Source organism: Cetorhinus maximus, chromosome X, assembly GCF_964194155.1.
Source record: "Cetorhinus maximus chromosome X, sCetMax3.hap1.1, whole genome shotgun sequence".
Classification (NCBI taxonomy): Eukaryota; Metazoa; Chordata; class Chondrichthyes; order Lamniformes; family Cetorhinidae; genus Cetorhinus; species Cetorhinus maximus.
In genome coordinates this window covers 1,282,061-1,297,179 of record NC_135917.1, presented here as the reverse complement: position 1 = coordinate 1,297,179, position 15,119 = coordinate 1,282,061, and the positions used below count along the sequence as shown (strand labels likewise).

Here is a 15,119-nt window from a genome sequence, read left to right as displayed (position 1 = left end):
CACTGAATTCTGAGTCATTGCAGTTTGAATGATTCGACGCTAAGATAAAAGCCCACGCTGCTCGTCTCATAACTAAATTACAAACCCAGAGCTACAAACTCAAAAGGGTTAAAAAAAAATTATGGAGGGGGAAAAGGGGGGGAGTAACGCCCCACTGGTTTGGGGTCAGGAAATAAATCTAGCTTAATATATCAGTCTAAAAGTTTGATTAAATCCTTGATTTATTCCCCAGCAAATTAAATAGATGTTTGTCCTTTCGCACGTGAAAACATTAAGCAATCCTTTTGTCAGCCGCCTAGACCCTTAAAGCACTGCAAAAGCGGAGATGATCCCTTAAAAAAATACAGATAATCGACAGAGCTTACAATTCATTGTGGTAACCACGTATTTCACCATATATATGCATTTTAATGAAAATCAACAAGCTTCCTTTCCCTCTTGCAGGCTCGCTATGTTGGCCGTTTAGAATTCACTCCCCCGCGATCACAAACTGGCCCCGCTCGTCTTTTCAAATCAAGTTTTACTTTGTAATTAAATTGCAAAAGCCAACAAGATACTTACAATGCACAACAAGCTTCCAGTGAAGTTTTTCAGGATTTCCGAAAGAAAATAAATCACTCAATAAAAAATCATAATTTTTCAAGTCCTGGAACCATCTAGGCTTTTTACGATTGCTTACAATCAAATATTTAAAATGCTTTTTTAAAAAGTTAACTAAAGCTAAAAGCTCGTGCCGAAACTTAAAAGTTTTTAGTTACAGTCACATGAGGTCATTCCCAGAACATTGTCCTTCCGCCTACCGTGATTGACAGGAGGAATTGACTCTTTTCTGCTTTTGCTTATTGGTGGAATCCAATCCGTTCTGCTGACTGGCTGGCCAGTTGCCGCTGTTTTTACATCCTCCTGCGCTGATTGGTGAAAACCAGTTATAATTGTTGTCATTCTCAGGTTTTGGAGACTTTGAGGAGGTTGTTTTAAAGAGCAACCATTTTCATTTAGAAGATAAACTTTGTGATTTATACAAGTGCAGAATCCATACTTCAGGGAAAAGTCCTAAAAAAATCTTCACATACAATGAACTGCAGTGTCTGTTATTGAGTATAACATGCAGTAGCTAATTTGCACACAGCAAAGTCCCAGAAGGGCAATGAGATAATGACCATTTAATTTTGCTTTTTTTTGAAGTGGATTTGGTTGAGGGGTAAATATTAGTTCCAGGACACTGAGGAAAACTCGCCCTGCTCTTCTTTGAATAGTGTGGCGGGATCTCTTACATCAACCTGTGAGGGTTAATGTCTCATCTGAAAAACAGCACCTCTGACGGTGCAGCACTCCTTCAGTACTGCACCAGAAGTGTCAGCCTAGGTAACAAACTTGAAGCCACAGCCACTGACTCAGAGCAAACAAGGTTATCAACCAAACACAATGCAGTGTTGTAAATCCTGGTGTTAAAATATCACCCTCTCACTTGATGGCCATTGTGTCATAAATGGTCTTTTTCCCTTTCTACAAAAACTTTGCTAAGCATTTTTTTCATGACACCAAGCCATCTGAAATGGATGTTGCTTTTTTCCAAAGCACTTCTGCAATATAAATTTGCCTATTCAAAATGATATTTGTGGGTGTAGGGCTCCGTCAGGCTGTCTCAGACTGATTGTTCATGTGGATCCTAACTCATTGGATCTGCTCTTACAGTGTTCCTCACTTCAGTAGGAGTATCTGGGGAGGATTCTTCTCCCTTGCTGAACAGGAGTCAACAAAAACAATTTGCATTTATATAGCACCTTTAGTGTAGGAAAGCATCCCAAGATGCTTCACAGGAGCATTAGTGGATGAAAATTGACACTGAGCCACGTAAAGTGATATTGCAGGTGACCCAAAAACTTGACCGTAAATGTAAGTTTTAAAGAGCATCTTAAAGGAGGAAAGTGAGACAGAGAGACTTAGAGAGGGAATCCCAGAGCTTAGGGCCTAGGTGGCTAGACATAGGGCCACCATTGTTAGAGCAAAGGAAATTGGTGATGCATAAGAAGTCATTATCATTAAATATGAGCAGAATACCCCTCCCCAACATGGCATATTTTCATGAGGCTGTAACCACAGATAACATTAAATGTTGTAAAATGGAAATCTGCAGCAACCAATTGCACACCACACTAGCAGGGTGTATCAGGAGTAAATTCATTGCCTCTCAGCAGCCCTCAGACATCTGGTTTGTAGCTAAATGGAAAAAGAAAGCATATTTTGGAACCTAGTTTACATTTTAGAAATGTTTCTATTAGTCTGTTCAACCCTACATGTGGGAAGAAAAAGAAAAACTTGCATTTATATAGCACCTGTCACATCTTTGGGACATCCCACATTACTTTTACAGTACGGTCACTGCTGTTCAGATACAAACACAGGAGCTCACTGACGGGCAGCAAGGTTCCACCAACAGCAATGGTGACCAACTGACCAGTTGTGTTGGTCGAGGGACAAATGTTGGCCAGAACACCAGGGAGAACTTTCCTTGCCTTTCTTCGAATCGTGACCAGCACCTCAATTTAAGGCCTCATCTGAAAGACAACACCTCCGACAAAGTCGTACTCCCTCAGTACTGCTTTGATGTGACGACAGCAACTTGCATTTATATAGCATTTTTAATGCAGTAAAATGGCCCAGGGCAGTTCACAGGAGCATAATCAGACAAGATTATGTCAGTCTCGATTATGTGGGGGCTTGACCCCATGACCTCAGACTTGGAAGGAAGAGTAAGACCCTTGAGTCAAGTTCGTACTTGAAGATGAAATGAGAAGAAAAACTTGCATTTATATAGCACCTTTCACAACCATAGGATGTCCCAAAGCACTTTAGAGCCAATTAAGTACTTTTGACCTGTAGTCACTGCTGCAATGTAGGAAACACAGCAACCAATTTGCACACAGCAAGCTCCACAAACAGCAATGTGATAATGACCAGATAATCTGTTTTTTGTGATTTCGATTGAGCGATAAATATTGGCCAGGACACCAGGACTAATTCTCCTGCTCTTCTTTGAAATACTGCCTTGGGATCTTCAATGTCCACTTGAGAGGGCAGACGAGTCCTCAGTTTAGTGTTTCATCCAAAAGGCAACACCTCCCTACAGTACAGCACTGGAGTGTTAGCTTCAATTTTTGTGCTCAAGTCTCATGGAGTGGGATTTTAACCCACAACCTTTTGACTTTGAGGCAAGAGTGCTACCTACTGAGCCACAGCCAACATTAAAAGGTAATATAGAAAAGAGATGGAAATAAAGAAAAAAGCTTAGGTGAGTCATGGAAACAAAGCAGATTGCATGTAGCTTTACCAAATGTACATTCACTAATGTGCTGGTGAAGGCATTCCTTGCCATTTAAATCTATAAACCAAAGCAAAATATGTAAAGTGTCAGAACGCGAGTTGTAATTAGCACAAACTGAGCTCTTAACCCTGAGACAGCGCTGTTATTGTGACATCCAGCATTCATCAATTGTTAATACAAAATACACAACAATAATAGACTGGTCCAATCAGGAGTTACTGGCTGCACACTCTGGACCTTTGTTATCAAGGCAGAGCAACTGGGCACAAATGTATACAATTTAAAGTTGACAGCCCTTGAGTGATGGGCCTAAGTGGAGCAGTGGATGAAAGGGACACAGTCATGCTTGCTCGGTTGTGTGTCTTGAGGCATTTGAGGAAATCAATCATTTTCATGCAAGATGCCAACAGAATATCCCAAAGGCTATTAAACCTCTGCATTCTTTTGTAATCAAACTGCTTTATTTTCTCCCCAGTTACCCTTTTAAATTATGAGGTTGCATAGGCTAGCTTTTTACTCCCTCAAGTATAGAAGATTAAGGAGTGATCTGATTGAAATTATTAAAGGATTTGATAGGGTAGGTACAGAGAAACTATTTCCTCTGGTTGCGGGAGGTCTGAACAAGGAAAGTCATTGATGAGGATGATATGGGCTGAGGAAAATTCTCCGAAGAACTCCTCCAGTGATCTCCAGAGACTAGAGCACAAAAATCAAGACTGACACTCCAGTGCAGTGCTGAGTGACTGTCAGAGGTGCTGCCTTTCATCTGCCCTCTCAGGCAGACATAAAAGATCCCATGGCACTATTTCAAAGAAGAGCAGGGGAGTTATCCTTGGTGTCCTGTCAATATTTATCCCTCAATCAACATCACAAAAAAATCAAATTATCTGACCATTATCACATTGTTATTTGTGGGAGCTTGCTGTGTGCAAATTGGCTGCTGACTTTCCTGTATTACAACAGTGAGCACACTTCAAAAGTACTTTATTGGCTGTAAAGCTCTTTGGACGTCCTTTGGTTGTGAAAGATGTTATAAGAAATCAAGTATTTCTCTTTTCCTTCTCTCACTCATTAAGCATGTTGCAATTAATTTTATGTGTATTAAAGAACATTTTTTCCTAACATTTGAAAATAACTTTTTAGCTGAAGACCATTTTATGTGAGAAAACAGCTTATACTATTGCCCTGAGAACTGACATCAGTGGGCAATAACTAGGCCAACAGCAAGAAACAGGGGATATTCCTATGATAAAAGCAAATCCTGACCAGCATCTCAAAAGATAAACTGACTCCATTCCCCTCCCTGGCAATTCTCTGAGGCTGAACCAGAGTGTTCACAACCTTGGTGTTGTATTTGATCCCAAGATGAGCTTCTGACCACATTTCCATGTCATCATTAAAACCGTTCATTTCCACCTCTGTAACATTGCCCAACTTTGACCCTGCCTCATCTTATATGTTGCTGAAACCCTCATCCACGCCTTTGTTACCTTTAGACTGGACTATTCCAACACATGCCTGGCCAACCTCACATCTTTCACCCTCCATAAACTTAAGTTCACCCAAAACTCTGCTGCACGTATCCTAACTCGCACCAAGTCCCATTCACCCAGGTGCTCGCTGACCTATATTAGCTCCCATTTAAGCGACACTTTGATTTTAAAATTCTCATCCCTATTTTTAATTCCCTCCATGATCTCCTCACCCCCACCCTCTTCCCTAACTCTGTAATCTCCTCTCAGGCCTCCAACCCTCCCAAATGTCTGTGCTCCTCCAATTCTGGTCTCTTGCACATTCCCAGTTTTAATCGTTTCACCATTGGCAGCCATGAGTTCAGTTGCCCTGGCCCTAAATTCCAGAATTCCCTCCCTAAATATCTCTGCCTCTCTCTCCTCCTTTAAGTTGCTCCTTAAAATCTACCTCTTTTGTCCTAATATCTCCTTATGTTACTCAGTGTCAAATTTTGTTTGATAACACTCCTGTGAAGTGCCTTGGGACCTTTTACAATGTTATAGAAATGCAAGTTGTTTTTGTAATCAACAGTCATTGCTAAATAGGTGAAATTTTAATTAGACCATTTTTGGGTCCCTAGTGGTGGCCTCCTGCTATTCAAAATCCCACTCCTTTCTTATCATTCCTGCTAGGTTCAGGCAGGATTCAATCCTGGAAGATTGTTTTGAGGGCCAGGAATTAAAATGTCCCGGGACTTATCTGGCACCATCATGGTCACCTCCCACACTTCCCAGCCCCCTCAGCTTGCTGCACTCACACCCAACTTCAATGTACTGAAGATATTCAACCTGTCAGTTGCAGCACATTGCAGGTGTTCTACCTGTCAGTTTCATGGTGTTGAAGATGTTTCCCCTGTCAGTTTCAGCACATTGCAGGTGTTCTACCTGTCAGTTTCATGGTGTTGAAGATGTTTCCCCTGTCAGTTTCAGCACATTGCAGGTGTTCTACCTGTCAGTTTCATGGTGTTGAAGATGTTTCCCCTGTCAGTTTCATCATGCTGAAGGCCACTACCCAGGATTCTCAGTATGCTGAATTGATGAGATGTACAACATTTCATTCTAAGGTAGTAAGTGGCTCAGCCTCTTCTTGGGACAACTCAAATGAATTGCCACACTCAAGTGCTCCATCACAAAATGCCTGAGACAGTATACATGCCCATTAAACAAATTCACACTCTGGCTTGCCAGACTCTATAAATAAAGCCCTGCCCGAGATGCTGCAGCGGAATTCATCCAGTGGAACCCTTCATTAGAAAATATTCTTTAAAATTGTTCAGGCTCAATAAATCTGAGTAGCATTAGGAAATGTGATGGTTGATGTAGTTCATTAAGCCTGACTGACCATACATCATTCTTTCACTGCAGAGTTCTGCAGTCAGCCCTATACTGTCAAAGTTGGTCCCTTTTTTATAAGCTGTAATTCATGAAGCATCTGGGAAATGATTTTGTTCACTGTTGGGTATCCTATATAAAGTCTTGATGTTAGTGCTGTGGAATGGAACCTTCCATTTTGATCACATTATATCTTTAAATATTTCCTTGTGCTGTCACCCCTGTTATTGTCATTGGATCATTACTCAGTGATAACTGAATTCAATCAGACACCAAAAGCAATATCCCTGGTGCAGCTGTGTAGAATCCAGGTTGTTACTTTCTCACAATTTGTTTTTAATTCTAGATATGTTTCGCTTTCTGTGTTCATGACTGTTTCCATTTTTCCTAAAGAGAATAATATCAAGTTAATTTCTAGCATGCACAGGGACTGAGGAGAGAAAAGAAAAACTTTCATTTATATAGCACCTTTCATGCCCTCAGGATGGCCCAAAGCGTTTTACAGCCAATTAAGTCCTTTTGAAGTGTAGTCACTGTTGTAATTGTTACGCCCACAGCTGATGTTATTTGTTGAGCAAGCCAAATCCCAGAGGGAAACTTGTCTTACTGATTATAATCTCTTTTTTTGTATTTTTAAAATGAGGGGAAAACTACTGATCCCAGAAGCATAGAATCCCAGTAACACTTATAGGATTTTAAAATTAAAAGATTTATTAACAAGAAGAAAAAAAAAACTTAAGAACACAAGATTAACATTACACAGTTAAAACAGTCTTACAAAACATCCCCCAAAAAAACCCACTTGGTCAGAACACACAAGTAAACTACTTAGCAATAGCTCCCTTATAGATTTTTAACCATAAAAATCCAGTAATATTACCCAAGTCAAAAGCTGCTGTCACTTTAGTGAAAGGTATACCACATGACTTCTCACTCTCTTCCACTCTGCATTGGAAATCCAAGAAAGTTCAGAAAACAAACTGGTTTCTGAGACAAAGACTTTGCTGGTTTGACTGGATAGCTGTTTCAGATTTCACACCTTTCCTCAGCATAAAGCTGGTCTTCGGACATCTCCCCTACACAGCTACCACAACTCAACTAAACATCTTTCCTTAAATATCTTTTTTCCTTTTCACCTTAGATTCCATTGTTCTCAAATACCTCTTTGAACTCAATTTATCCAAAATATAAAAATCTTTCATGTTTTCCTATTGCCTCCATTTTCAGGCCAAATAAAATTTAATAAGCTTCCCTTGTTTACTTATGAAACCTTTGTAAGTTGTAAAAGCCCCTTGTCACTTCTAAACTCCCTTTGAAATGTGACAGCCGAAAAGTCAAGATCTTACCTATTACCTAATGCAAATTTTAAAAACCCAACCTATTTACTTGTAAATCCAACTTCATCATAGCCTCCCATTACAAATGCATGCATCTAGCACCTTCACCCTTTCATCTCTCAACTCCTGCAATCAAGTTGTCTCTATGATCCTTCCCCCCAGTTTAATTAATCATGGACACACACACACACACGCACACACAAACACACCCACTTCTCTACAGAATACCACAATATTCCCAAAATATTAAAATAATAACATCCATATCCATATAATGTAGGAAACATGGCAGCAAATTTGCACACAACAAGCTCCCATAAACACCGATGTGATAATTACCAGATTATCTGTTTTTTGGTGATACAGTTTGAAGGATAAATATTGCTTAGGACACCAGGGAGAACATTGCTGCTTTTTGAGAAATGTCACAAGATCTTTTACATACCCCGGAGAGGGCAGACTGAGCCTTGAAATAACATCTCATCCAAAAGACAGCATCTCCAACAGTACTGCATTGAGGTGTCAGCCTAGATCTGAACCCATAACCTTCAGACTCAAAGGCAAAAGTGCTACCCATTGAGCCACAGCTGACACCAACGATGCTCTTTAGCTTATTTCAACTATTAGTTTTATTCTGTGCATTCATGTGACACCCCTCTCCAATTTCAACAAAAAAGCTGATAAAATAGGTAGCAATTTGGTTCATTGTGCGCTAAATCGGAAGGTTGCGGGTTCAAGTTCCACTCTGAAGACATAATCTACACTGACAAGCTCAGTGCAGTGCTGTGGTGTCCTATGGATTAGACATTCAACTGAAGCCAGGCCTGCCTGTTTGAGTGGGTGTAAGATGGCCCATGAGCACTGTTCGAAGACGAGTATGGCAATGTCCTGGGTCCAACTTTCATCCCTCAACCAACACAGATGAACTGGTCATTCACATATTTGCTGTCTATAGGATTCCACTGTGTGCAAATTGGCTGCTGTGTTTCCTACTTGGTAATAGTGACTGCACTTCTAATTAATTAATGTATCCCCTGCTCTCTGAAATAGTGCCATTGAGTGTTTTATACCCGCCTGAGAAGACAGACAGGGGGCAGAGTCACCCCAGGATGGCACTAAGTGCAGCAGTGGGGAGGGAAATTGGCGCGCTGATCCTGCTGGCCGCAATGGCGGGTTTCCATGCCATATCATCCCCGTCCTGCCTCATTAATAATGCATTAACCCGCCAGATCGCTGGCGGGTGGCCTCTGGTTCGCAGGCCCTGACATGACCTTGCCGCTTCCTCAATGCAGGCGCCATAATTAAACAGGCACAGCGCGCACACTTCACAATGCTTACAGCGCAGGAGCGCTCCACTGAAGAAATGGACCCAAAGGCAAAGAAGAGCACTGCCCTCAGATTTACTGATGTCTCACTTGAGCACCTGCTGGACGTCTTAGAGGCCCGCCACAATGTCCTCTACCCCACTCTGGCCACAGGAAGGACAACAATGTGTCGATTCCAGCTTGGGAGGTGGTGGCATCGGTGGTGAGTGCAAACACAGACCAGAAGAAGTAGGCCACCCAGAGCAGAAAGAGGATGAATGATCTCTGTCAGGGTAAGTCAACCATCTCATCACTCTCAACTCACACACTCACAAGCCCGTCACGCATCCACAGAGATCTCACTCACTACCAGCTCAAAGGACATCACCACTCGCTCTCTCACACACACTCTCACATCTCCATCTGGCCCCATCCCCTCTGCTCATCTTGTCCTCATTCCATCCATGGCCCCACTAACTGCCCACAAATGGCAGCCATCCTTCTCATCTGCCCTGCCATGTGTTTTGCTTACATCCTCGCCATTTGTCTTTGTGCAGGACAAGATTGCACACAATAAAAGGGAGAGGTCACAAGCCAGGGGTGGTGTGGCGGACATCAAGGGCCTGGGGAACTTTGAAATCAGAGCCAATCGCACTGGCTGGAAATGATGTTGACCGCTTTTGTGGTGATGGTGAGGTCGGCGACAAGCACCCAAATGAGGATCCTGCACCAGATCATCCCTCTGTCAAGGCTACTCTGAGTCCACTGCTCTGTGTTCAACGCGGCTGCCAAGCACTAACAATCTCCACCTTCTCTCCTAGGCACATCTGCCACAAGCCCAATGCCCCCAGGCAACCTGGACCCCAGCTCCAGTGCCAAGAGCACCTCAGATGAGGACCTTGAGGGCAGTACTATTGAAGACCTGTCACAGTGCTCACCCATACCCTCCACCAGCGCAGCGACACACATCTCGGTGGGACCTAGATGTAGAGCAGCCTCGGGATCACAATCTGGTGAACACAGCACACAATCTGGTCCACAGCAGGTGGAGGTAGGGACATCTGTCATTGACGACACTTGGAGGACTGCTGGAGGCAAGAAATCTGCTGAGTCTGAATCAGATGATGACCCTCCAGACTTGGTCCTCAATCAGTTGTTGGAGCTTCAAAGACAATCCCGGGGACATCAGGAAGAGATGTCCGCTGCACTCCTCAGATTGCAAGGGACGATGGAGGAGTCCGTCCACCTTCAGTCCGAAGTGATCACGCCATCATGCCAACGCACCGAAGTCAACACTGGCAAGACGGTGGCTGCCATAGAGACCTTGGTCCAGAACATTGGTCCTGCAATGCTGCGGGGGCTGAGCTCCATCATTGAAGCCATAGTTGGCCTCCAACAGGGTCAATGCAAGAGGGGTGCAGGGCAGCTCGATCTCACTCCAGCTTCCCCTTCTCCCCAAGGAGTCAGCCAGGGGCCCTCGGGCACCCATAGGGAGGAGGACCAGCAGCTCGACACCCCAGGGCCATCCACCCAGGCGACTTCGGGAATGTCTGGCTGATCCGAATCCCCTCTTCCTGTCACCCCATCAGCTCCAGCTCCAGCTCCACAGTCTGAGGAGGGTGCACCTGGCCCTAAACAGGCCAGGGCCCTCCAGGTTTTGGCCCTCCAGAGGACACCTGCCAAGGTCAACACAACAGGGCGTAGCAGTCAGCAGGCTGTCTCCACCTCTGCCCAAGATGTCGGGCATGCACCAAGACGTAGTGGTAGGGTTAAGAAAAGTAAGAAATATTAGGGGCACAATTGTCACATGTGTGTTCACAAGATGTATATAATGTGCACAAATGTAAATAGAAATGGCCCATTCCACATCTCCTCTTGTGTTTGCCCCCTTTTTATTAAGATCTGTGTTGCAGTCACTCAGGTGACACACCATGGTCCCTCCCCCCACTTATTGTGGATGTTGTGATCAGGGGCATTTGTTTGTGTAGTCTGGCTACATGTTACTGCAGTGTCTGGCCACTTTCATCTCATTTTCAACATCAGTGATGCGCCGCCCGTCAGGTTATCCGTTCGTGCGGAAGGTATGTTGTTCAAATGCTTCTCAGGGTCATCTCCTTTTCAGTACTGGCTGTGTGACATGAGGCAGAGGTGTTCTCCCATGGAGTATGCATTCTTGAAAGGTGAAGGTGTAGTGTGGAAGGACAGAAGTGTTAACACATGGAGAAGGATGACATGTCCTGGAACTCCATGCACTCTGTCATCTGCCGGGGCTTCTCTTACTGTCAGACCAGCTTGGGCCCTCCCTGTGCAAGAACGGAAACCCCTGCCCTGAGGATGTGAACATTAAGATTGCCGTCCCTCATAGACCTCTCACTCCACCCCCGTATCCCTTGATCCCATTGCTCTTGTGATGCTTATCCACCAGTTAACCCATGGACATTCTGAGGTGGAGGGTCCTATGCCCCATGTCCAACTCAGCCCTCAACATCGTGAGGCCACTTGCACTGTGAAACATATACACCACCCCCAGACACCCTGGCATTCCCCCCACTTCACCAAGCCAGCTCTCGCCCTGGAGCCTCCGAGGTTGCCCGAGGCCACTTCTTCTTTTTGCCAAGCCTGCCCTTGCCCTGGAGCCGCTGAGAGGACACATCCCCCGCCTTATTGCTAATCTGGTGGGATCGGACTTTCAAGATAGCCCCCCTGAAACCGATGCGATGCTGCCACCAAAGCCTGACATTGAATTATCAAGCACTGCCCAAGACAAGGTAGGCCAATGACCCTCAAATGGAGGGCAAAGTGCAGGCCGCCAGGTGCACGTCACTTATGTACCATTGTGAGACACGTTGGCATGATTGTACGCAGACGTGGCCTCATGATCCAGTGTGGGGGGATGATTCCGGCAAGCAGGGATTATAATTACATGCAAATGAATGGAAATGACGATCCCAATGTTCAGGAGCAGGAAACATGGCCAGCCATCGGCAGAAGGAGTGGACAATTGCAAACTGTTTTCATGACAACATAAACCCGATTTTTGCAATCTCACGAGATTTTCCACTCCGGCCCGCCATGATGCCCACTGCAAATGGGCCTCAGTTTAACATCTTATCCAAAAGACAGATTCTCAGACAGTGCAGCACACCGTCAGTACTGTACTGGGACGATCAACCTGCATTTTATGCTCAAGTTTCTGGAGTGAGATTTGAAGCCACAATTCTCTAACTCAGAGGTGACAGTGATACCTACTGAGAATGATTTTACCTCCAAGTTACTGAATGCTTGGATGTCTTTATTGTCTTCCTTGAAGTAATTCAATTTGGCTGATTTCCAGTTTGATGAGTTCCTCTGAGATACAAACATAACATAAACACACACGCTTCACTGTTTTTCTCTGAGCCAATGCACCCTTACTGCATTTAAACACTAACAAAAGAGGCATGTTGAATCTTCCCAGGGAAAAAAATACTGTATTTTGCAGTACTGCAGTAGCCAATTTGTGAACAGCAAGCTCCCACAAACAGCAATGTGACAATGACCAGATCATCTACTTTTTGGTATTGGTTGAGGGATAAATATTGGCCCCGGGACATCAGGGAGAAGTCCCTGCTCTTCTTTGAAACAGTGCAGTGTATCATTTATGTCCATCTGAGAGGGCAGGTGGGGCCTCAGTTTAACATTTTCTCTGAAAGACGGCACCTCTGATGGTGCAGCACTCCCTCAGTATGGCAGTAGAGTGTCAGCCAAATCAATGAAGTGAGATGTGACCCCGCAACCTCCTGCCTCAGCAGTGAGAGTGCTTAGCCATGGTTGACTGTCGCCAAGCTATACCAAGCAGGAATATGTCAGGTTTAATCCTCACTCTGTGCTGATTGAGCTAACCTTGGCCAGAGCAGCAGTAGCGGTATTACAATTAGCCTCAGCAAGCGGATTAGAGCCAGGATTTACACTGCTTGCTATCCCTACAGGAAATGAATACCAACTTAATAGTCACTGTACTTGAAAGTAATTCATTGTACGTGAAAATCTTGACAATATTTCTTAGAGATCTGACAAGCAGTAATATAAAACATGTTGCTTTTTTTTACACTGGGTCAGGAAAAGATCAACAACAACTTGCATTTATATTGTTCCATTAATATAGCAAAACGCCCCAAGGTGTTTAACAGGAAGGATTGACTCTGAGCCATAGAAAGAGACATCAGGACAGGTGACCTAAAGTTTGGTCAAAGAGGTAGGTTTGGAGAAGCATCTTAAAGGAGGAGACAGAGAGTGGCAGAGAGGTTTGTGGGGGGAGTTCCAGAGCATGGGCTCAGTTGTAATTGGCCACAGAGAAATAGCCTGCTGGTAATCATTGTGTTGACTCACATATGACCAGAGGCCACTTGGTGAAAGAAAGCGATGGGGCGAGAAGATTGAGGAGAAATTTTTTTTGCTAGGTGGCCTCCTGTTGCCCACCTTAGCCTGCAGGCCTATCATCAATAGCAAACAAAACCTCAGCAGCAGGGGTGTAAAATAAAAGAGGCAGTTTTACTCCCCTCAAAAGAGATGGCACAATTTCAGCTGCCAGCAGACGTTGTGCAGTAGAGGGCCAAGGCAGATGGTCATTGGTGGCCGTGCCTTCAGCCATTATCAGCTCTGGAATTCCCTCCCTTATCCTCCCCACCTCTTGCAACAATAACAGCTTGCATTTATACAGCCTCTTTAATATAGTAAAATGTCCCAAGGCAATTCACTGGAGCATTATCAAACAAAGTTTGGCCCCACGGCATATATGGAGATATTAGGACAGGTAACCAAAAGCTTGGTCAAAAGGTAGGTTTTAAGAAGGGTCTTAAAGGAGGAGAGAGATACAAAAGCAGAAAGGTTTAGGGAGGGGAATCCAGAGTTTAGTGCCGAGGCAGATGAAGTCACTGCTGGTGGTGCGGTGAAAATGAAGGAAGTACAAGAGGTCAGAGTTCTCTGAATGCACAGAACTCGGTGGGTTGTAGGATTGAAGGAGGTTACAGAAATTGCGGGGAAGGGAGGTGAGGCCATGGAGGGATTTATAAGACCATAAGACCATAAGACATAGGAGCAGAAATAAGGCCATTCGGCCCATCGAGTCTGCTCTGCCATTCAATCATGGCTGATAAGTTTCTCAACCCCATTCTCCCGCCTTCTCCCCGTAACCTTTGATCCCCTTACCAATCAAGAACCTATCTATCTCGGTCTTAAATACACTCAATGACCTGGCCTCCACAACCTTCTGTGGCAATGAATTCCATAGATTCACCACTCTCTGGCTAAAGAAGTTTCTCCTCATCTCTGTTCTAAAAGGTCTTCCCTTTACTCTGAGGCTGTGCCCTCGGGTCCTAGTCTCTCCTACCAATGGAAACATCTTCCCCACGTCCACTCTATCCAGGCCTCTCAGTATTCTGTAAGTTTCAATCAGATCCCCCCTCATCCTTCTAAACTCCATCGAGTATAGACCCAGAGTCCTCAAACGTTCCTCATATGTTAAGCCTTTCATTCCTGGGATTGTTCTCGTGAACCTCCTCTGGGCCCTCTCCAGGGCCAGAACATCCTTCCTGAGATACGGGGCCCAAAATTGCTCACAATATTCTAAATATGGTCTGACCAGAGCATTATAAAGCCTCAGCAGCACATCCTTGCTTTTATATTCTAGTCCTCTCGAAATAAATGCCAACAATGCATTTGCCTTCCGAACTACTGACTCAACCTGCAAGTTAACTTTAAGAGAATCCTGAACTAGGACTCCCAAGTCCCTTTGCACTCCAGATTTCGGAATTCTCTCCCCATTTAGAAAATAGTCTATGCCTCTATTCTTCCTACCAAAGTGCATGACCTCACACTTCCCCATGTTGTATTCCATCTGCCACTTCTTTGCCCATTCTCCTAACCTGTCCAAATCCTTCTGCAGCCTCGCCGCCTCCTCAATACTACCTGTCCCTCCACCTATCTTTGTATCATCTGCAAACTTAGCCAGGATGCCCTCAGTTCCTTCATCGAGATCATTAATGTATAAAGTGAAAAGTTGTGGTCCCAACACTGACCCCTGCGGAACTTCACTAGTCACCGGCCGCCATCCTGAGAAGGACCCCCTTATCCCCACTCTCTGCCTCCTGCCAGACAGCCAATCTTCTATCCATGCTAGTACCTTGCCTCTAACACCATGGGCTCTTATCTTACTGAGCAGCCTCCCGTGCGGCACCTTGTCAAAGGCCTTCTGGAAGTCCAAGTAGATAACATCCATTGGCTCTCCTTTGTCTAACCTACTCGTTACCTCCTCAAAGATTTGAAAACAAGG

General features: G+C 44.4%; 1 protein-coding gene across 5 annotated transcripts in view; it reads right to left on the bottom strand.

Annotated features, from left to right (window-relative positions):
• cdk4 (cyclin dependent kinase 4) overlaps positions 1 to 15,119 on the bottom strand; it is a 162,513-nt gene that overhangs the window by 32,375 nt on the left and 115,019 nt on the right. For 2 of the 5 annotated variants that reach the window (XM_078534469.1, XM_078534473.1), the window contains exon 1: positions 562 to 791. The exons of the other annotated variants lie outside the window; for them this stretch is intronic. The gene's annotated coding sequence lies outside the window, so the exon portion shown is untranslated. Of the gene's footprint in view, positions 1 to 561; positions 792 to 15,119 lie in introns of those variants that run through there. 5 annotated transcript variants of the gene reach the window in all.